We start from the raw sequence: 26,411 nt of genomic DNA on the forward strand, positions 1-26,411 counted from the left end.
CCAAACTTTCACCCTAACCATAACCCTAAACCTACCCTAACTTCATTCAAACCCTAACCCTAACCCAACCTAAAACTAACCCTAAACCTAACCCTAATCCTAAAGCTAAACCTAACCCTAACCCTAAAGCTAAACCTAACCCTAATCCTGACCCTAACCTGAATCATAACAGCTAACCCTAACCCTCATGCTTAACATAAACTTCACCCTAACCCTAACCCTAAAACTAAACCTAACCCTAAACTAACCTCGAATTCTAGCCCTAACCCTAAACCTAACCCTAACCTTAACTCTAACCCTGATTCTAACCGGAACACCCTAACTGTAAACCTAACACTAACACTCACACGAACTCCTAAACCATTCGCTAACCCTAACCCTAACCCTACCCCTAATCCTAACCCTAACCCTAACCCTGAACTAAAAACCTAACCCTTAAAATAACTCTAAACTTAAGCCTCGCCTTAACTCTACCCTAACCCTAGCCCTAACCTAACAATAACAATGAACTTGACCCTAACCCTAACCCTAAACCCTAACACTAACTCTAACTGCAAACCTAACCCTAACCCTAACCTAGCCCTACTCTTTACCGTAAACCTAGCCTTAACGCTACTAACCTTACCCCGACCCTAACCCTAACACTAACCTTAACCCTAACTCGAACCTTAGCCCTAACCCTTACCCTAACCCTCACTATTAACTGAAACTTCACCCTGACCCTAACCCTAACTCTAACTCTAACCATCACCATAACACTTACCCTAAACCCTCACCTTAACTGTAAACCTAACCCTAACCCTCACTCTAACCCCTAATCGTATCCCCAACCCTAAACCTAATGCTATCCCTAACATTACCCCGACCCTAACCCTAACACAAACAGTAACCCTAATCTAACACGAACCCGAACGTTAACCCTAAACTTAACCCTACCCTAACCATAAACCCAAACTAACACCCTAAAGCTAACCTCTAACGCTAACTACAATCCTAACCCGAATCCTAACTCTTATCCTAACCTCACCCTTAACCTAAACTTCACACTAACCCGAAACCAAACCCTAAACATAACCCCTAACCCGAACCTGAACGCAAAACCTAACCTCAACCCTAACTTTAACCCTACCATAAACCTAAACCTAACCCTAACCCCTAAGCATAACTCTAACCCTAACCCTAGCCCTAACCCGAACCCGAACCCTAACCCTAACCGCAGTACTTACCCAAAACCCTCACCTTAACTGTAAACGTAACTCTAACTCTTACCCTAACCCTAATCTTAACCCTAAATATCACCTTACCTTAAACCTAACCAAAACAGTAACCCCTAACCCTTACTCTAAACCTAATCCTTAGCCTAAACCTAACCTTAACCCTAAACCGAACCCTAACCACTAACCCTAACTCTAAGCCTAACCCAAAATCGAACCCTCACCTAGAACCCAAATTTCACCCTAACCATAACCCTAAACCTACCCTAACTTCATTCAAACCCAAACTAAAACTGACCCTAAACCTAACCCTAACCCTAAACCTAAACTTAACCCTCACCCTGACACTAATACGAACCCTAACCCTCACCCTAACCCTCATGCTTAACATAAACGTCACCCTCACCCTAACCCTAAAACTAAACATAACACTAAATCTTCCCCTAATCCTGACCCTAACCCTAATCCTAACCATAAACCTAACCCTCACCCTAAACTTAACCCTAACCCTGACCCTAACACTAACTCTAACCCTAAAACTTACCCTACACACTCAGCTTAAATGGCAACCTAGCACTAACACTCACGCTAACATCTAAACCTAAACCCAACCCTTAACCTAACCCTATCTCTAACCTTAACCTAGCACTAAACCTGACCATGACTTAACCCTGACCCTAACCCTAAGCCGAACCTTAACTCTAAACCTAACCCTATCCTTAACCCTAACCCTAACCCCTAACCCCTAACCCTAAGCTCAACCCTCCCCCTTATGTTAAACTTCACCCTAACCCTAACCCTAACAATAACTCTAAACCTGACCCTAAACCTAACCCTAAAGCATAGCACTAACTCTAACTCTAAACCTAACCCTAACCCTAACACTTTACCTTAAACCTGGCCTTAACCCTAACCTTACCCCTATCCTAAACCTAACCCTAACACTAACCTTAACCCTAAATCTAACCTTAACACTAACCCTTACCCTAACCCTCACTATTAACTGAAACTTCACCCTAACCCTAACTCTAACTCTAACCCTAACCATAACACTTACCCTAAACCCTCAACTTAACTCGAAACCTAACCCTAACCCCAAACCTCACCGTAACACCTAACCGTATCCCCAACCCTAAACCTAACGCTACACCTAACCTTATCCCTAACCCTAACCCTAACACGAAGAGTAACCCCAATCTAACCCTAACATTAACCCTAAACTTAACCCTACCCGAACCATAAACCTAACCCTAACACCCTAAACTTAGCCTCTAAAACTAACTATAATCCTAACCCTAACCCTTATCCTAACCTGACTATAATCCTCACTATAATCCTAACCCTAATCCTAACCCTTAACCTAAACTTCACACGAACCCTAAACATAAACCTAACCCTAACCCTAAACATAACCCCTAACTCTAACCCAAACCCTAAACCTAAGCATAACACTAACCTGAACACAAACCCAAACTCTACCCTAACCCTAAAAATAACCCTCTCCCTATCCTAAACTCCATCCAAAGCCTACACCTAAACTTAACCCTAAACCTAACCCAAACCCTAACCTTAAACCTAACTCTAATCATAACGCTAGTCCACCTGTAACCCTAAACCTAAGCCTTACCATAGCCCTGAATCTAACCCTAAACCTAATCCTAATCCTAACCCTAGACCTAATCCTAACCCTAACCCTAACCCTAACCATGAATCTAAATAGAACACTAACTCTAACCCTAAACCTGAACCTAAACCTAAATCTTACCGTACACCTAACCCTAACCCTAACCCTAACTCTATCTCTAACCTTATCCAGAACACTTACCCTAAACCCTTACCTGAACTGGAAAACTAACCGTAACCCTCACCGTAAACCCTAATTGTATGCCCAACCCTAACGCTAATGCTATCCCTAACCCGAACCCTAACCCTAACACTAACCTGAACCCTTAAGCCCTAATGATAACCCTAACCCTAACCCAAAGCCTAACCCCTAACACCAAAGCCTAATACAAACCTTAACCCTAACTCTCACCCTAACTCTAACACTAACCCTAAACCTAATCATAAACCTAACCCTAAACCAAACCTAACCATGACCAGAACCACAATCCCTAACTAGAACCCTCACCCAAACCCTAACCCTAAACTACACCTGTAACCCCTAACACCGTACAATAACCATATTCCTAACCCTACCCAACCCTCACCCTAAACCTAACCCTCACCCCAACCACAACGCCTAACACAAACCATAACCCTAACACTAACTGTAACACGAAACTTAACCCTGACCTAAAACCTAAGCCTAACCCTAAACCTAAACAGAACCCGTAAACTTAACAATAACCCTAAACATAACCTTAACACTAACCTGAAAATTAACCCAAACCTTAGCCATAACCCTAACCCTAACCCTCACCGTATCCTAAACTTCACCCTATCCCTAAACTAAAGCTAACCCTAACTTTAACCCTAACCCTTCCCCGGAACCTAACCCTAACCTTAACCTTGGCCCACCTGTAACCCTAAACCTAACCCTTACAATAACTCTGATGCTAACCCTCACCCTAAACCTAATCCTAATCCTAACCCTGACCCTAACCCTAACCTAATGTTAACCCTAACTTAAAACCTACCATAAACTTAAAACTAACCCTAACCCCTAACCCTAACTCTAACCCTAACATTAGGCATAACCCGAAACCTAACCGTAGCACTTACCCAAAACCCTCACCTTAACTGTAAACTTAACTCTAACTCTTACCCTAACCCTAAACTTAACCCTAAATATAACCGCACCCTAAACCTAACCGAAACTCTAAGCCCTAACCCTAACTCTAACCCTAATCCTTGGCCTAAACCAAACCTTAACCCTAAACCTAACCCTAACCTCACCTAACCTCAACCCTAATCCTAACCCAAACCCTAAACCGAACCCTTACCCTTAACCAAACTTTCACCCTAACCATAACCCTAAACCTACCCTAACTTCATTCAAACCCTAACCCTAACCCAAACTAAAACTAACCCTAAACCTAACCCTAATCCTAAAGCTAAACCTAACCCTAACCCTAAAGCTAAACCTAACCCTAATCCTGATCCTAACCTGAATCATAACAGCTAACCCTAACCCTCATGCTTAACATAAACTTCACCCTAACCCTAACCCTAAAACTAAACCTAACCCTAAACTAACCTCGAATTCTAGCCCTAACCCTAAACCTAACCCTAACCCTAACTCTAACCCTGATTCTAACCGGAACACCCTAACTGTAAACCTAACACTAACACTCACACGAACTCCTAACCCATTCGCTAACCCTAACCCTACCCCTAATCCTAACCCTAACCCTAACCCTAACCCTGAACTAAAAACCTAACCCTTAAAATAACTCTAAACTTAAGCCTCGCCTTAACTCTACCCTAACCCTAACCCTAACCTAACAATAACAATGAACTTGACCCTAACCCTAACCCTAAACCCTAACACTAACTCTAACTGCAAACCTAACCCTAACCCTAACCTAGCCCTACTCTTTACCGTAAACCTAGCCTTAACGCTACTAACCTTACCCGACCCTAACCCTAACACTAACCTTAACCCTAACTCGAACCTTAGCCCTAACCCTTACCCTAACCCTCACTATTAACTGAAACTTCACCCTGACCCTAACCCTAACTCTAACTCTAACCATCACCATAACACTTACCCTAGACCCTCACCTTAACTGTAAACCTAACCCTAACCCTCACTCTAACCCCTAATCGTATCCCCAACCCTAAACCTAATGCTATCCCTAACATTACCCCGACCCTAACCCTAACACAAACAGTAACCCTAATCTAACACGAACCCGAACGTTAACCCTAAACTTAACCCTACCCTAACCATAAACCCAAACTAACACCCTAAACCTAACCTCTAACGCTAACTACAATCCTAACCCGAATCCTAACTCTTATCCTAACCTCACCCTTAACCTAAACTTCACACTAACCCGAAACCAAACCCTAAACATAACCCCTAACCCGAACCTGAACCCAAAACCTAACCTCAACCCTAACTTTAACCCTGCCATAAACCTAAACCTAACCCTAACCCCTAAGCATAACTCTAACCCTAACCCTAGCCCTAACCCGAACCCGAACCCTAACCCTAATCGCAGTACTTACCCAAAACCCTCACCGTAACTGTAAACGTAACTCTAACTCTTACCCTAACCCTAATCTTAACCCTAAATATCACCTTACCTTAAACCTAACCAAAACACTAACCCCTAACCCTTACTCTAAACCTAATCCTTAGCCTAAACCTAACCTTAACCCTAAACCGAACCCTAACCACTAACCCTAACTCTAAGCCTAACCCAAAATCGAACCCTCACCTAGAACCCAAATTTCACCCTAACCATAACCCTAAACCTACCCTAACTTCATTCAAACCCAAACTAAAACTAACCCTAAACCTAACCCTAACCCTAAACCTAAACTTCACCCTCACCCTGACACTAATACGAACCCTAACCCTCACCCTAACCCTCATGCTTAACATAAACGTCACCCTCACCCTAACCCTAAAACTAAACATAACACTAAATCTTCCCCTAATCCTGACCCTAACCCTAATCCTAACCATAAACCTAACCCTCACCCTAAACTTAACCCTAACCCTGACCCTAACACTAACTCTAACCCTAAAACTTACCCTACACACTCAGCTTAAATGGCAACCTAGCACTAACACTCACGCTAACATCTAAACCTAAACCCAACCCTTAACCTAACCCTATCTCTAACCTTAACCTAGCACTAAACCTGACCATGACTTAACCCTGACCCTAACCCTAAGCCGAACCTTAACTCTAAACCTAACCCTATCCTTAACCCTAACCCTAACCCCTAACCCCTAACCCTAAGCTCAACCCTCCCCCTTATGTTAAACTTCACCCTAACCCTAACCCTAACAATAACTCTAAACCTGACCCTAAACCTAACCCTAAAGCATAGCACTAACTCTAACTCTAAACCTAACCCTAACCCTAACACTTTACCTTAAACCTGGCCTTAACCCTAACCTTACCCCTATCCTAAACCTAACCCTAACACTAACCTTAACCCTAAATCTAACCTTAACACTAACCCTTACCCTAACCCTCACTATTAACTGAAACTTCACCCTAACCCTAACTCTAACTCTAACCCTAACCATAACACTTACCCTAAACCCTCAACTTAACTCGAAACCTAACCCTAACCCCAAACCTCACCGTAACACCTAACCGTATCCCCAACCCTAAACCTAACGCTACACCTAACCTTATCCGTAACCCTAACCCTAACACGAAGAGTAACCCCAATCTAACCCTAACATTAACCCTAAACTTAACCCTACCCGAACCATAAACCTAACCCTAACACCCTAAACTTAGCCTCTAAAACTAACTATAATCCTAACCCTAACCCTTATCCTAACCTGACTATAATCCTCACTAGAATCCTAACCCTAATCCTAACCCTTAACCTAAACTTCACACGAACCCTAAACATAAACCTAACCCTAACCCTAAACATAACCCCTAACTCTAACCCAAACCCTAAACCTAAGCATAACACTAACCTGAACACAAACCCAAACTCTACCCTAACCCTAAAAATAACCCTCTCCCTATCCTAAACTCCATCCAAAGCCTACACCTAAACTTAACCCTAAACCTAACCCAAACCCTAACCTTAAACCTAACTCTAATCATAACGCTAGTCCACCTGTAACCCTAAACCTAAGCCTTATCATAGCCCTGAATCTAACCCTAAACCTAATCCTAATCCTAACCCTCGACCTAATCCTAACCCTAACCCTAACCATGAATCTAAATAGAACACTAACTCTAACCCTAAACCTGAACCTAAACCTAAATCTTACCGTACACCTAACCCTAACCCGAACCCTAACTCTATCTCTAACCTTATCCAGAACACTTACCCTAAACCCTTACCTGAACTGGAAAACTAACCGTAACCCTCACCGTAAACCCTAATTGTATGCCCAACCCTAACGCTAATGCTATCCCTAACCCGAACCCTAACCCTAACACTAACCTGAACCCTTAAGCCCTAATGATAACCCTAACCCTAACCCAAAGCCTAACCCCTAACACCAAAGCCTAATACAAACCTTAACCCTAACTCTCACCCTAACTCTAACACTAACCCTAAACCTAATCATAAACCTAACCCTAAACCAAACCTAACCATGACCAGAACCACAATCCCTAACTAGAACCCTCACCCAAACCCTAACCCTAAACTACACCTGTAACCCCTAACACCTTACAATAACCATATTCCTAACCCTACCCAACCCTCACCCTAAAGCTAAGCCTCACCCCAACCACAACGCCTAACACAAACCATAACCCTAACACTAACTGTAACAAGAAACTTAACCCTGACCTAAAACCTAAGCCTAACCCTAAACCTAAACAGAACCCGTAAACTTAACAATAACCCTAAACATAACCTTAACACTAACCTGAAAATTAACCCAAACCTTAGCCATAACCCTAACCCTAACCCTCACCGTATCCTAAACTTCACCCTATCCCTAAACTAAAGCTAACCCTAACTTTAACCCTAACCCTTCCCCGGAACCTAACCCTAACCTTAACCTTGGCCCACCTGTAACCCTAAACCTAACCCTTACAATAACTCTGATGCTAACCCTCACCCTAAACCTAATCCTAATCCTAACCCTGACCCTAACCCTATCCTAATGTTAACCCTAACTTAAAACCTACCATAAACTTAAAACTAACCCTAACCCCTAACCCTAACTCTAACCCTAACATTAGGCATAACCCGAAACCTAACCGTAGCACTTACCCAAAACCCTCACCTTAACTGTAAACTTAACTCTAACTCTTACCCTAACCCTAAACTTAACCCTAAATATAACCGCACCCTAAACCTAACCGAAACTCTAAGCCCTAACCCTAACTCTAACCCTAATCCTTGGCCTAAACCAAACCTTAACCCTAAACCTAACCCTAACCTCACCTAACCTCAACCCTAATCCTAACCCAAACCCTAAACCGAGCCCTTACCCTTAACCAAACTTTCACCCTAACCATAACCCTAAACCTACCCTAACTTCATTCAAACCCTAACCCTAACCCAAACTAAAACTAACCCTAAACCTAACCCTAATCCTAAAGCTAAACCTAACCCTAACCCTAAAGCTAAACCTAACCCTAATCCTGACCCTAACCTGAATCATAACAGCTAACCCTAACCCTCATGCTTAACATAAACTTCACCCTAACCCTAACCCTAAAACTAAACCTAACCCTAAACTAACCTCGAATTCTAGCCCTAACCCTAAACCTAACCCTGACCCTAACTCTAACCCTGATTCTAACCGGAACACCCTAACTGTAAACCTAACACTAACACTCACACGAACTCCTAACCCATTCGCTAACCCTAACCCTACCCCTAATCCTAACCCTAACCCTAACCCTGAACTAAAAACCTAACCCTTAAACTAACTCTAAACTTAAGCCTCGCCTTAACTCTACCCTAACCCTAACCCTAACCTAACAATAGCAATGAACTTGACCCTAACCCTAACCCTAAACCCTAACACTAACTCTAACTGCAAACCTAACCCTAACCCTAACCTAGCCCTACTCTTTACCGTAAACCTAGCCTTAACGCTACTAACCTTACCCCGACCCTAACCCTAACACTAACCTTAACCCTAACTCGAACCTTAGCCCTAACCCTGACCCTAACCCGAACTCTAACTCTAACCATCACCATAACACTTACCCTAAACCCTCACCTTAACTGTAAACCTAACCCTAACCCTCACTCTAACCCCTAATCGTATCCCCAACCCTAAACCTAATGCTATCCCTAACATTACCCCGACCCTAACCCTAACACAAACAGTAACCCTAATCTAACACGAACCCTAACATTAACCCTAAACTTAACCCTACCCTAACCATAAACCTAAACTAACACCCTAAACCTAACCTCTAACGCTAACTACAATCCTAACCCGAATCCTAACTCTTATCCTAACCTCACCCTTAACCTAAACTTCACACTAACCCGAAACCAAACCCTAAAGATAACCCCTAACCCGAACCTGAACCCAAAACCTAACCTCAACCCTAACTTTAACCCTACCATAAACCTAAACCTAACCCTAACCCCTAAGCATAACTCTAACCCTAACCCTAGCCCTAACCCGAACCCGAACCCTAACCCTAACCGCAATACTTACCCAAAACCCTCACCTTAACTGTAAACGTAACTCTAACTCTTACCCTAACCCTAATCTTAACCCTAAATATAACCCTACCTTGAACCTAACCAAAACACTAACCCCTAACCCTTACTCTAAACCTAATCCTTAGCCTAAACCTAACCTTAACCCTAAACCGAACCCTAACCACTAACCCTAACTCTAAGCCTAACCCAAAATCGAACCCTCACCTAGAACCCAAATTTCACCCTAACCATAACCCTAAACCTACCCTAACTTCATTCAAACCCAAACTAAAACTAACCCTAAACCTAACCCTAACCCTAAACCTAAACTTAACCCTCACCCTGACACTAATACGAACCCTAACCACTAACCCTCACCCTAACCCTCATGCTTAACATACACGTCACCCTCACCCTAACCCTAAAACTAAACATAACACTAAATCTTCCCCTAATCCTGACCCTAACCCTAATCCTAACCATAAACCTAACCCTCACCCTAAACTTAACCCTAACCCTGACCCTAACACTAACTCTAACCCTAAAACTTACCCTACACACTCAGCTTAAATGGAAACCTAGCACTAACACTCACGCTAACATCTAAACCTAAACCCAACCCTTAACCTAACCCTATCTCTAACCTTAACCTAGCACTAAACCTGACCATGACTTAACCCTGACCCTAACCCTAAGCCGACCCTTAACTCTAAACCTAACCCTATCCTTAACCCTAACCCTAACCCCTAACCCCTAACCCTAAGCTCAACCCTCCCCCTTATGTTAAACTTCACCCTAACCCTAACCCTAACAATAACTCTAAACCTGACCCTAAACCTGACCCTAAAGCATAGCACTAACTCTAACTCTAAACCTAACCCTAACCCTAACACTATACCTTAAACCTAGCCTTAACCCTAACCTTACCCCTATCCTAAACCTAACCCTAACACTAACCTTAACCCTAAATCTAACCTTAACACTAACCCTTACCCTAACCCTCACTATTAACTGAAACTTCACCCTAACCCTAACTCTACTCTAACCCTAACCATAACACTTACCCTAAACCCTCAACTTAACTCGAAACCTAACCCTAACCCCAAACCTCGCCGTAACACCTAACCGTATCCCCAACCCTAAACCTAACGCTACACCTAACCTTATCCGTAACCCTAACCCTAACACGAAGAGTAACCCCAATCTAACCCTAACATTAACCCTAAACTTAACCCTACCCGAACCATAAACCTAACCCTAACACCCTAAACTTAGCCTCTAAAACTAACTATAATCCTAACCCTAACCCTTATCCTAACCTGACTATAATCCTCACTATAATCCTAACCCTAATCCTAACCCTTAACCTAAACTTCACACGAACCCTAAACATAAACCTAACCCTAACCCTAAACATAACCCCTAACTCTAACCCAAACCCTAAACCTAAGCATAACACTAACCTGAACACAAACCCAAACTCTACCCTAACCCTAAAAATAACCCTCTCCCTATCCTAAACTCCATCCAAAGCCTACACCTAAACTTAACCCTAAACCTAACCCAAACCCTAACCTTAAACCTAACTCTAATCATAACGCTAGTCCACCTGTAACCCTAAACCTAAGCCTTATCATAGCCCTGAATCTAACCCTAAACCTAATCCTAATCCTAACCCTCGACCTAATCCTAACCCTAACCCTAACCATGAATCTAAATAGAACACTAACTCTAACCCTAAACCTGAACCTAAACCTAAATCTTACCGTACACCTAACCCTAACCCGAACCCTAACTCTATCTCTAACCTTATCCAGAACACTTACCCTAAACCCTTACCTGAACTGGAAAACTAACCGTAACCCTCACCGTAAACCCTAATTGTATGCCCAACCCTAACGCTAATGCTATCCCTAACCCGAACCCTAACCCTAACACTAACCTGAACCCTTAAGCCCTAATGATAACCCTAACCCTAACCCAAAGCCTAACCCCTAACACCAAAGCCTAATACAAACCTTAACCCTAACTCTCACCCTAACTCTAACACTAACCCTAAACCTAATCATAAACCTAACCCTAAACCAAACCTAACCATGACCAGAACCACAATCCCTAACTAGAACCCTCACCCAAACCCTAACCCTAAACTACACCTGTAACCCCTAACACCTTACAATAACCATATTCCTAACCCTACCCAACCCTCACCCTAAAGCTAAGCCTCACCCCAACCACAACGCCTAACACAAACCATAACCCTAACACTAACTGTAACAAGAAACTTAACCCTGACCTAAAACCTAAGCCTAACCCTAAACCTAAACAGAACCCGTAAACTTAACAATAACCCTAAACATAACCTTAACACTAACCTGAAAATTAACCCAAACCTTAGCCATAACCCTAACCCTAACCCTCACCGTATCCTAAACTTCACCCTATCCCTAAACTAAAGCTAACCCTAACTTTAACCCTAACCCTTCCCCGGAACCTAACCCTAACCTTAACCTTGGCCCACCTGTAACCCTAAACCTAACCCTTACAATAACTCTGATGCTAACCCTCACCCTAAACCTAATCCTAATCCTAACCCTGACCCTAACCCTATCCTAATGTTAACCCTAACTTAAAACCTACCATAAACTTAAAACTAACCCTAACCCCTAACCCTAACTCTAACCCTAACATTAGGCATAACCCGAAACCTAACCGTAGCACTTACCCAAAACCCTCACCTTAACTGTAAACTTAACTCTAACTCTTACCCTAACCCTAAACTTAACCCTAAATATAACCGCACCCTAAACCTAACCGAAACTCTAAGCCCTAACCCTAACTCTAACCCTAATCCTTGGCCTAAACCAAACCTTAACCCTAAACCTAACCCTAACCTCACCTAACCTCAACCCTAATCCTAACCCAAACCCTAAACCGAGCCCTTACCCTTAACCAAACTTTCACCCTAACCATAACCCTAAACCTACCCTAACTTCATTCAAACCCTAACCCTAACCCAAACTAAAACTAACCCTAAACCTAACCCTAATCCTAAAGCGAAACCTAACCCTAACCCTAAAGCTAAACCTAACCCTAATCCTGACCCTAACCTGAATCATAACAGCTAACCCTAACCCTCATGCTTAACATAAACTTCACCCTAACCCTAACCCTAAAACTAAACCTAACCCTAAACTAACCTCGAATTCTAGCCCTAACCCTAAACCTAACCCTGACCCTAACTCTAACCCTGATTCTAACCGGAACACCCTAACTGTAAACCTAACACTAACACTCACACGAACTCCTAACCCATTCGCTAACCCTAACCCTACCCCTAATCCTAACCCTAACCCTAACCCTGAACTAAAAACCTAACCCTTAAACTAACTCTAAACTTAAGCCTCGCCTTAACTCTACCCTAACCCTAACCCTAACCTAACAATAGCAATGAACTTGACCCTAACCCTAACCCTAAACCCTAACACTAACTCTAACTGCAAACCTAACCCTAACCCTAACCTAGCCCTACTCTTTACCGTAAACCTAGCCTTAACGCTACTAACCTTACCCCGACCCTAACCCTAACACTAACCTTAACCCTAACTCGAACCTTAGCCCTAACCCTGACCCTAACCCGAACTCTAACTCTAACCATCACCATAACACTTACCCTAAACCCTCACCTTAACTGTAAACCTAACCCTAACCCTCACTCTAACCCCTAATCGTATCCCCAACCCTAAACCTAATGCTATCCCTAACATTACCCCGACCCTAACCCTAACACAAACAGTAACCCTAATCTAACACGAACCCTAACATTAACCCTAAACTTAACCCTACCCTAACCATAAACCTAAACTAACACCCTAAACCTAACCTCTAACGCTAACTACAATCCTAACCCGAATCCTAACTCTTATCCTAACCTCACCCTTAACCTAAACTTCACACTAACCCGAAACCAAACCCTAAAGATAACCCCTAACCCGAACCTGAACCCAAAACCTAACCTCAACCCTAACTTTAACCCTACCATAAACCTAAACCTAACCCTAACCCCTAAGCATAACTCTAACCCTAACCCTAGCCCTAACCCGAACCCGAACCCTAACCCTAACCGCAATACTTACCCAAAACCCTCACCTTAACTGTAAACGTAACTCTAACTCTTACCCTAACCCTAATCTTAACCCTAAATATAACCCTACCTTGAACCTAACCAAAACACTAACCCCTAACCCTTACTCTAAACCTAATCCTTAGCCTAAACCTAACCTTAACCCTAAACCGAACCCTAACCACTAACCCTAACTCTAAGCCTAACCCAAAATCGAACCCTCACCTAGAACCCAAATTTCACCCTAACCATAACCCTAAACCTACCCTAACTTCATTCAAACCCAAACTAAAACTAACCCTAAACCTAACCCTAACCCTAAACCTAAACTTAACCCTCACCCTGACACTAATACGAACCCTAACCACTAACCCTCACCCTAACCCTCATGCTTAACATACACGTCACCCTCACCCTAACCCTAAAACTAAACATAACACTAAATCTTCCCCTAATCCTGACCCTAACCCTAATCCTAACCATAAACCTAACCCTCACCCTAAACTTAACCCTAACCCTGACCCTAACACTAACTCTAACCCTAAAACTTACCCTACACACTCAGCTTAAATGGAAACCTAGCACTAACACTCACGCTAACATCTAAACCTAAACCCAACCCTTAACCTAACCCTATCTCTAACCTTAACCTAGCACTAAACCTGACCATGACTTAACCCTGACCCTAACCCTAAGCCGAACCTTAACTCTAAACCTAACCCTATCCTTAACCCTAACCCTAACCCCTAACCCCTAACCCTAAGCTCAACCCTCCCCCTTATGTTAAACTTCACCCTAACCCTAACCCTAACAATAACTCTAAACCTGACCCTAAACCTGACCCTAAAGCATAGCACTAACTCTAACTCTAAACCTAACCCTAACCCTAACACTATACCTTAAACCTAGCCTTAACCCTAACCTTACCCCTATCCTAAACCTAACCCTAACACTAACCTTAACCCTAAATCTAACCTTAACACTAACCCTTACCCTAACCCTCACTATTAACTGAAACTTCACCCTAACCCTAACTCTAACTCTAACCCTAACCATAACACTTACCCTAAACCCTCAACTTAACTCGAAACCTAACCCTAACCCCAAACCTCGCCGTAACACCTAACCGTATCCCCAACCCTAAACCTAACGCTACACCTAACCTTATCCGTAACCCTAACCCTAACACGAAGAGTAACCCCAATCTAACCCTAACATTAACCCTAAACTTAACCCTACCCGAACCATAAACCTAACCCTAACACCCTAAACTTAGCCTCTAAAACTAACTATAATCCTAACCCTAACCCTTATCCTAACCTGACTATAATCCTCACTATAATCCTAACCCTAATCCTAACCCTTAACCTAAACTTCACACGAACCCTAAACATAAACCTAACCCTAACCCTAAACATAACCCCTAACTCTAACCCAAACCCTAAACCTAAGCATAACACTAACCTGAACACAAACCCAAACTCTACCCTAACCCTAAAAATAACCCTCTCCCTATCCTAAACTCCATCCAAAGCCTACACCTAAACTTAACCCTAAACCTAACCCAAACCCTAACCTTAAACCTAACTCTAATCATAACGCTAGTCCACCTGTAACCCTAAACCTAAGCCTTATCATAGCCCTGAATCTAACCCTAAACCTAATCCTAATCCTAACCCTCGACCTAATCCTAACCCTAACCCTAACCATGAATCTAAATAGAACACTAACTCTAACCCTAAACCTGAACCTAAACCTAAATCTTACCGTACACCTAACCCTAACCCGAACCCTAACTCTATCTCTAACCTTATCCAGAACACTTACCCTAAACCCTTACCTGAACTGGAAAACTAACCGTAACCCTCACCGTAAACCCTAATTGTATGCCCAACCCTAACGCTAATGCTATCCCTAACCCGAACCCTAACCCTAACACTAACCTGAACCCTTAAGCCCTAATGATAACCCTAACCCTAACCCAAAGCCTAACCCCTAACACCAAAGCCTAATACAAACCTTAACCCTAACTCTCACCCTAACTCTAACACTAACCCTAAACCTAATCATAAACCTAACCCTAAACCAAACCTAACCATGACCAGAACCACAATCCCTAACTAGAACCCTCACCCAAACCCTAACCCTAAACTACACCTGTAACCCCTAACACCTTACAATAACCATATTCCTAACCCTACCCAACCCTCACCCTAAAGCTAAGCCTCACCCCAACCACAACGCCTAACACAAACCATAACCCTAACACTAACTGTAACAAGAAACTTAACCCTGACCTAAAACCTAAGCCTAACCCTAAACCTAAACAGAACCCGTAAACTTAACAATAACCCTAAACATAACCTTAACACTAACCTGAAAATTAACCCAAACCTTAGCCATAACCCTAACCCTAACCCTCACCGTATCCTAAACTTCACCCTATCCCTAAACTAAAGCTAACCCTAACTTTAACCCTAACCCTTCCCCGGAACCTAACCCTAACCTTAACCTTGGCCCACCTGTAACCCTAAACCTAACCCTTACAATAACTCTGATGCTAACCCTCACCCTAAACCTAATCCTAATCCTAACCCTGACCCTAACCCTATCCTAATGTTAACCCTAACTTAAAACCTACCATAAACTTAAAACTAACCCTAACCCCTAACCCTAACTCTAACCCTAACATTAGGCATAACCCGAAACCTAACCGTAGCACTTACCCAAAACCCTCACCTTAACTGTAAACTTAACTCTAACTCTTACCCTAACCCTAAACTTAACCCTAAATATAACCGCACCCTAAACCTAACCGAAACTCTAAGCCCTAACCCTAACTCTAACCCTAATCCTTGGCCTAAACCAAACCTTAACCCTAAACCTAACCCTAACCTCACCTAACCTCAACCCTAATCCTAACCCAAACCCTAAACCGAGCCCTTACCCTTAACCAAACTTTCACCCTAACCATAACCCTAAACCTACCCTAACTTCATTCAAACCCTAACCCTAACCCAAACTAAAACTAACCCTAAACCTAACCCTAATCCTAAAGCGAAACCTAACCCTAACCCTAAAGCTAAACCTAACCCTAATCCTGACCCTAACCTGAATCATAACAGCTAACCCTAACCCTCATGCTTAACATAAACTTCACCCTAACCCTAACCCTAAAACTAAACCTAACCCTAAACTAACCTCGAATTCTAGCCCTAACCCTAAACCTAACCCTGACCCTAACTCTAACCCTGATTCTAACCGGAACACCCTAACTGTAAACCTAACACTAACACTCACACGAACTCCTAACCCATTCGCTAACCCTAACCCTACCCCTAATCCTAACCCTAACCCTAACCCTGAACTAAGAACCTAACCCTTAAACTAACTCTAAACTTAAGCCTCGCCTTAACTCTACCCTAACCCTAACCCTAACCTAACAATAGCAATGAACTTGACCCTAACCCTAACCCTAAACCCTAACACTAACTCTAACTGCAAACCTAACCCTAACCCTAACCTAGCCCTACTCTTTACCGTAAACCTAGCCTTAACGCTACTAACCTTACCCCGACCCTAACCCTAACACTAACCTTAACCCTAACTCGAACCTTAGCCCTAACCCTGACCCTAACCCGAACTCTAACTCTAACCATCACCATAACACTTACCCTAAACCCTCACCTTAACTGTAAACCTAACCCTAACCCTCACTCTAACCCCTAATCGTATCCCCAACCCTAAACCTAATGCTATCCCTAACATTACCCCGACCCTAACCCTAACACAAACAGTAACCCTAATCTAACACGAACCCTAACATTAACCCTAAACTTAACCCTACCCTAACCATAAACCTAAACTAACACCCTAAACCTAACCTCTAACGCTAACTACAATCCTAACCCGAATCCTAACTCTTATCCTAACCTCACCCTTAACCTAAACTTCACACTAACCCGAAACCAAACCCTAAAGATAACCCCTAACCCGAACCTGAACCCAAAACCTAACCTCAACCCTAACTTTAACCCTACCATAAACCTAAACCTAACCCTAACCCCTAAGCATAACTCTAACCCTAACCCTAGCCCTAACCCGAACCCGAACCCTAACCCTAACCGCAATACTTACCCAAAACCCTCACCTTAACTGTAAACGTAACTCTAACTCTTACCCTAACCCTAATCTTAACCCTAAATATAACCCTACCTTGAACCTAACCAAAACACTAACCCCTAACCCTTACTCTAAACCTAATCCTTAGCCTAAACCTAACCTTAACCCTAAACCGAACCCTAACCACTAACCCTAACTCTAAGCCTAACCCAAAATCGAACCCTCACCTAGAACCCAAATTTCACCCTAACCATAACCCTAAACCTACCCTAACTTCATTCAAACCCAAACTAAAACTAACCCTAAACCTAACCCTAACCCTAAACCTAAACTTAACCCTCACCCTGACACTAATACGAACCCTAACCACTAACCCTCACCCTAACCCTCATGCTTAACATACACGTCACCCTCACCCTAACCCTAAAACTAAACATAACACTAAATCTTCCCCTAATCCTGACCCTAACCCTAATCCTAACCATAAACCTAACCCTCACCCTAAACTTAACCCTAACCCTGACCCTAACACTAACTCTAACCCTAAAACTTACCCTACACACTCAGCTTAAATGGAAACCTAGCACTAACACTCACGCTAACATCTAAACCTAAACCCAACCCTTAACCTAACCCTATCTCTAACCTTAACCTAGCACTAAACCTGACCATGACTTAACCCTGACCCTAACCCTAAGCCGAACCTTAACTCTAAACCTAACCCTATCCTTAACCCTAACCCTAACCCCTAACCCCTAACCCTAAGCTCAACCCTCCCCCTTATGTTAAACTTCACCCTAACCCTAACCCTAACAATAACTCTAAACCTGACCCTAAACCTGACCCTAAAGCATAGCACTAACTCTAACTCTAAACCTAACCCTAACCCTAACACTATACCTTAAACCTAGCCTTAACCCTAACCTTACCCCTATCCTAAACCTAACCCTAACACTAACCTTAACCCTAAATCTAACCTTAACACTAACCCTTACCCTAACCCTCACTATTAACTGAAACTTCACCCTAACCCTAACTCTAACTCTAACCCTAACCATAACACTTACCCTAAACCCTCAACTTAACTCGAAACCTAACCCTAACCCCAAACCTCGCCGTAACACCTAACCGTATCCCCAACCCTAAACCTAACGCTACACCTAACCTTATCCGTAACCCTAACCCTAACACGAAGAGTAACCCCAATCTAACCCTAACATTAACCCTAAACTTAACCCTACCCGAACCATAAACCTAACCCTAACACCCTAAACTTAGCCTCTAAAACTAACTATAATCCTAACCCTAACCCTTATCCTAACCTGACTATAATCCTCACTATAATCCTAACCCTAATCCTAACCCTTAACCTAAACTTCACACGAACCCTAAACATAAACCTAACCCTAACCCTAAACATAACCCCTAACTCTAACCCAAACCCTAAACCTAAGCATAACACTAACCTGAACACAAACCCAAACTCTACCCTAACCCTAAAAATAACCCTCTCCCTATCCTAAACTCCATCCAAAGCCTACACCTAAACTTAACCCTAAACCTAACCCAAACCCTAACCTTAAACCTAACTCTAATCATAACGCTAGTCCACCTGTAACCCTAAACCTAAGCCTTATCATAGCCCTGAATCTAACCCTAAACCTAATCCTAATCCTAACCCTCGACCTAATCCTAACCCTAACCCTAACCATGAATCTAAATAGAACACTAACTCTAACCCTAAACCTGAACCTAAACCTAAATCTTACCGTACACCTAACCCTAACCCGAACCCTAACTCTATCTCTAACCTTATCCAGAACACTTACCCTAAACCCTTACCTGAACTGGAAAACTAACCGTAACCCTCACCGTAAACCCTAATTGTATGCCCAACCCTAACGCTAATGCTATCCCTAACCCGAACCCTAACCCTAACACTAACCTGAACCCTTAAGCCCTAATGATAACCCTAACCCTAACCCAAAGCCTAACCCCTAACACCAAAGCCTAATACAAACCTTAACCCTAACTCTCACCCTAACTCTAACACTAACCCTAAACCTAATCATAAACCTAACCCTAAACCAAACCTAACCATGACCAGAACCACAATCCCTAACTAGAACCCTCACCCAAACCCTAACCCTAAACTACACCTGTAACCCCTAACACCTTACAATAACCATATTCCTAACCCTACCCAACCCTCACCCTAAAGCTAAGCCTCACCCCAACCACAACGCCTAACACAAACCATAACCCTAACACTAACTGTAACAAGAAACTTAACCCTGACCTAAAACCTAAGCCTAACCCTAAACCTAAACAGAACCCGTAAACTTAACAATAACCCTAAACATAACCTTAACACTAACCTGAAAATTAACCCAAACCTTAGCCATAACCCTAACCCTAACCCTCACCGTATCCTAAACTTCACCCTATCCCTAAACTAAAGCTAACCCTAACTTTAACCCTAACCCTTCCCCGGAACCTAACCCTAACCTTAACCTTGGCCCACCTGTAACCCTAAACCTAACCCTTACAATAACTCTGATGCTAACCCTCACCCTAAACCTAATCCTAATCCTAACCCTGACCCTAACCCTATCCTAATGTTAACCCTAACTTAAAACCTACCATAAACTTAAAACTAACCCTAACCCCTAACCCTAACTCTAACCCTAACATTAGGCATAACCCGAAACCTAACCGTAGCACTTACCCAAAACCCTCACCTTAACTGTAAACTTAACTCTAACTCTTACCCTAACCCTAAACTTAACCCTAAATATAACCGCACCCTAAACCTAACCGAAACTCTAAGCCCTAACCCTAACTCTAACCCTAATCCTTGGCCTAAACCAAACCTTAACCCTAAACCTAACCCTAACCTCACCTAACCTCAACCCTAATCCTAACCCAAACCCTAAACCGAGCCCTTACCCTTAACCAAACTTTCACCCTAACCATAACCCTAAACCTACCCTAACTTCATTCAAACCCTAACCCTAACCCAAACTAAAACTAACCCTAAACCTAACCCTAATCCTAAAGCTAAACCTAACCCTAACCCTAAAGCTAAACCTAACCCTAATCCTGACCCTAACCTGAATCATAACAGCTAACCCTAACCCTCATGCTTAACATAAACTTCACCCTAACCCTAACCCTAAAACTAAACCTAACCCTAAACTAACCTCGAATTCTAGCCCTAACCCTAAACCTAACCCTGACCCTAACTCTAACCCTGATTCTAACCGGAACACCCTAACTGTAAACCTAACACTAACACTCACACGAACTCCTAACCCATTCGCTAACCCTAACCCTACCCCTAATCCTAACCCTAACCCTAACCCTGAACTAAAAACCTAACCCTTAAACTAACTCTAAACTTAAGCCTCGCCTTAACTCTACCCTAACCCTAACCCTAACCTAACAATAGCAATGAACTTGACCCTAACCCTAACCCTAAACCCTAACACTAACTCTAACTGCAAACCTAACCCTAACCCTAACCTAGCCCTACTCTTTACCGTAAACCTAGCCTTAACGCTACTAACCTTACCCCGACCCTAACCCTAACACTAACCTTAACCCTAACTCGAACCTTAGCCCTAACCCTGACCCTAACCCGAACTCTAACTCTAACCATCACCATAACACTTACCCTAAACCCTCACCTTAACTGTAAACCTAACCCTAACCCTCACTCTAACCCCTAATCGTATCCCCAACCCTAAACCTAATGCTATCCCTAACATTACCCCGACCCTAACCCTAACACAAACAGTAACCCTAATCTAACACGAACCCTAACATTAACCCTAAACTTAACCCTACCCTAACCATAAACCTAAACTAACACCCTAAACCTAACCTCTAACGCTAACTACAATCCTAACCCGAATCCTAACTCTTATCCTAACCTCACCCTTAACCTAAACTTCACACTAACCCGAAACCAAACCCTAAAGATAACCCCTAACCCGAACCTGAACCCAAAACCTAACCTCAACCCTAACTTTAACCCTACCATAAACCTAAACCTAACCCTAACCCCTAAGCATAACTCTAACCCTAACCCTAGCCCTAACCCGAACCCGAACCCTAACCCTAACCGCAATACTTACCCAAAACCCTCACCTTAACTGTAAACATAACTCTAACTCTTACCCTAACCCTAATCTTAACCCTAAATATAACCCTACCTTGAACCTAACCAAAACACTAACCCCTAACCCTTACTCTAAACCTAATCCTTAGCCTAAACCTAACCTTAACCCTAAACCGAACCCTAACCACTAACCCTAACTCTAAGCCTAACCCAAAATCGAACCCTCACCTAGAACCCAAATTTCACCCTAACCATAACCCTAAACCTACCCTAACTTCATTCAAACCCAAACTAAAACTAACCCTAAACCTAACCCTAACCCTAAACCTAAACTTAACCCTCACCCTGACACTAATACGAACCCTAACCACTAACCCTCACCCTAACCCTCATGCTTAACATAAACGTCACCCTCACCCTAACCCTAAAACTAAACATAACACTAAATCTTCCCCTAATCCTGACCCTAACCCTAATCCTAACCATAAACCTAACCCTCACCCTAAACTTAACCCTAACCCTGACCCTAACACTAACTCTAACCCTAAAACTTACCCTACACACTCAGCTTAAATGGAAACCTAGCACTAACACTCACGCTAACATCTAAACCTAAACCCAACCCTTAACCTAACCCTATCTCTAACCTTAACCTAGCACTAAACCTGACCATGACTTAACCCTGACCCTAACCCTAAGCCGAACCTTAACTCTAAACCTAACCCTATCCTTAACCCTAACCCTAACCCCTAACCCCTAACCCTAAGCTCAACCCTCCCCCTTATGTTAAACTTCACCCTAACCCTAACCCTAACAATAACTCTAAACCTGACCCTAAACCTGACCCTAAAGCATAGCACTAACTCTAACTCTAAACCTAACCCTAACCCTAACACTATACCTTAAACCTAGCCTTAACCCTAACCTTACCCCTATCCTAAACCTAACCCTAACACTAACCTTAACCCTAAATCTAACCTTAACACTAACCCTTACCCTAACCCTCACTATTAACTGAAACTTCACCCTAACCCTAACTCTAACTCTAACCCTAACCATAACACTTACCCTAAACCCTCAACTTAACTCGAAACCTAACCCTAACCCCAAACCTCGCCGTAACACCTAACCGTATCCCCAACCCTAAACCTAACGCTACACCTAACCTTATCCCTAACCCTAACCCTAACACGAAGAGTAACCCCAATCTAACCCTAACATTAACCCTAAACTTAACCCTACCCGAACCATAAACCTAACCCTAACACCCTAAACTTAGCCTCTAAAACTAACTATAATCCTAACCCTAACCCTTATCCTAACCTGACTATAATCCTCACTATAATCCTAACCCTAATCCTAACCCTTAACCTAAACTTCACACGAACCCTAAACATAAACCTAACCCTAACCCTAAACATAACCCCTAACTCTAACCCAAACCCTAAACCTAAGCATAACACTAACCTGAACACAGACCCAAACTCTACCCTAACCCTAAAAATAACCCTCTCCCTATCCTAAACTCCATCCAAAGCCTACACCTAAACTTAACCCTAAACCTAACCCAAACCCTAACCTTAAACCTAACTCTAATCATAACGCTAGTCCACCTGTAACCCTAAACCTAAGCCTTACCATAGCCCTGAATCTAACCCTAAACCTAATCCTAATCCTAACCCTAGACCTAATCCTAACCCTAACCCTAACGCTAACCCTAACCATGAATCTAAATAGAACACTAACTCTAACCCTAAACCTGAACCTAAACCTAAATCTTACCGTACACCTAACCCTAACCCTAACCCTAACTCTATCTCTAACCTTATCCAGAACACTTACCCTAAACCCTTACCTGAACTGGAAAACTAACCGTAACCCTCACCGTAAACCCTAATTGTATGCCCAACCCTAACGCTAATGCTATCCCTAACCCGAACCCTAACCCTAACACTAACCTGAACCCTTAAGCCCTAATGATAACCCTAACCCTAACCCAAAGCCTAACCCCTAACACCAAAGCCTAATACAAACCTTAACCCTAACTCTCACCCTAACTCTAACACTAACCCTAAACCTAATCATAAACCTAACCCTAAACCAAACCTAACCATGACCAGAACCACAATCCCTAACTAGAACCCTCACCCAAACCCTAACCCTAAACTACACCTGTAACCCCTAACACCTTACAATAACCATATTCCTAACCCTACCCAACCCTCACCCTAAACCTAACCCTCACCCCAACCACAACGCCTAACACAAACCATAGCCCTAACACTAACTGTAACACGAAACTTAACCCTGACCTAAAACCTAAGCCTAACCCTAAACCTAAACAGAACCCGTAAACTTAACAATAACCCTAAACATAACCTTAACACTAACCTGAAAATTAACCCAAACCTTAGCCATAACCCTAACCCTAACCCTCACCGTATCCTAAACTTCACCCTATCCCTAAACTAAAGCTAACCCTAACTTTAACCCTAACCCTTCCCCGGAACCTAACCCTAACCTTAACCTTGGCCCACCTGTAACCCTAAACCTAACCCTTACAATAACTCTGATGCTAACCCTCACCCTAAACCTAATCCTAATCCTAACCCTGACCCTAACCCTAACCTAATGTTAACCCTAACTTAAAACCTACCATAAACTTAAAACTAACCCTAACCCCTAACCCTAACTCTAACCCTAACATTAGGCATAACCCGAAACCTAACCGTAGCACTTACCCAAAACCCTCACCTTAACTGTAAACTTAACTCTAACTCTTACCCTAACCCTAAACTTAACCCTAAATATAACCGCACCCTAAACCTAACCGAAACTCTAAGCCCTAACCCTAACTCTAACCCTAATCCTTGGCCTAAACCAAACCTTAACCCTAAACCTAACCCTAACCTCACCTAACCTCAACCCTAATCCTAACCCAAACCCTAAACCGAACCCTTACCCTTAACCAAACTTTCACCCTAACCATAACCCTAAACCTACCCTAACTTCATTCAAACCCTAACCCTAACCCAAACTAAAACTAACCCTAAACCTCACCCTAATCCTAAAGCTAAACCTAACCCTAACCCTAAAGCTAAACCTAACCCTAATCCTGACCCTAACCTGAATCATAACAGCTAACCCTAACCCTCATGCTTAACATAAACTTCACCCTAACCCTAACCCTAAAACTAAACCTAACCCTAAACTAACCTCGAATTCTAGCCCTAACCCTAAACCTAACCCTAACCCTAACTCTAACCCTGATTCTAACCGGAACACCCTAACTGTAAACCTAACACTAACACTCACACGAACTCCTAACCCATTCGCTAACCCTAACCCTACCCCTAATCCTAACCCTAACCCTAACCCTAACCCTGAACTAAAAACCTAACCCTTAAAATAACTCTAAACTTAAGCCTCGCCTTAACTCTACCCTAACCCTAACCCTAACCTAACAATAACAATGAACTTGACCCTAACCCTAACCCTAAACCCTAACACTAACTCTAACTGCAAACCTAACCCTAACCCTAACCTAGCCCTACTCTTTACCGTAAACTAGCCTTAACGCTACTAACCTTACCCCGACCCTAACCCTAACACTAACCTTAACCCTAACTCGAACCTTAGCCCTAACCCTGACCCTAACCCGAACTCTAACTCTAACCATCACCATAACACTTACCCTAAACCCTCACCTTAACTGTAAACCTAACCCTAACCCTCACTCTAACCCCTAATCGTATCCCCAACCCTAAACCTAATGCTATCCCTAACATTACCCCGACCCTAACCCTAACACAAACAGTAACCCTAATCTAACACGAACCCTAACATTAACCCTAAACTTAACCCTACCCTAACCATAAACCTAAACTAACACCCTAAACCTAACCTCTAACGCTAACTACAATCCTAACCCGAATCCTAACTCTTATCCTAACCTCACCCTTAACCTAAACTTCACACTAACCCGAAACCAAACCCTAAACATAACCCCTAACCCGAACCTGAACCGAAAACCTAACCTCAACCCTAACTTTAACCCTACCATAAACCTAAACCTAACCCTAACCCCTAAGCATAACTCTAACCCTAACCCTAGCCCTAACCCGAACCCCACCCTAACCCTAACCGCAATACTTCCCCAAAACCCTCACCTTAACTGTAAACGTAACTCTAACTCTTACCCTAACCCTAATCTTAACCCTAAATATAACCCTACCTTAAACCTAACCAAAACACTAACCCCTAACCCTTACTCTAAACCTAATCCTTAGCCTAAACCTAACCTTAACCCTAAACCGAACCCTAACCACTAACCCTAACTCTAAGCCTAACCCAAAATCGAACCCTCACCTAGAACCCAAATTTCACCCTAACCATAACCCTAAACCTACCCTAACTTCATTCAAACCCAAACTAAAACTAACCCTAAACCTAACCCTAACCCTAAACCTAAACTTAACCCTCACCCTGACACTAATACGAACCCTAACCACTAACCCTCACCCTAACCCTCATGCTTAACATAAACGTC

This window comes from Elephas maximus, chromosome X (genome assembly GCF_024166365.1).
Source record: "Elephas maximus indicus isolate mEleMax1 chromosome X, mEleMax1 primary haplotype, whole genome shotgun sequence".
NCBI lineage: Eukaryota > Metazoa > Chordata > Mammalia > Proboscidea > Elephantidae > Elephas > Elephas maximus.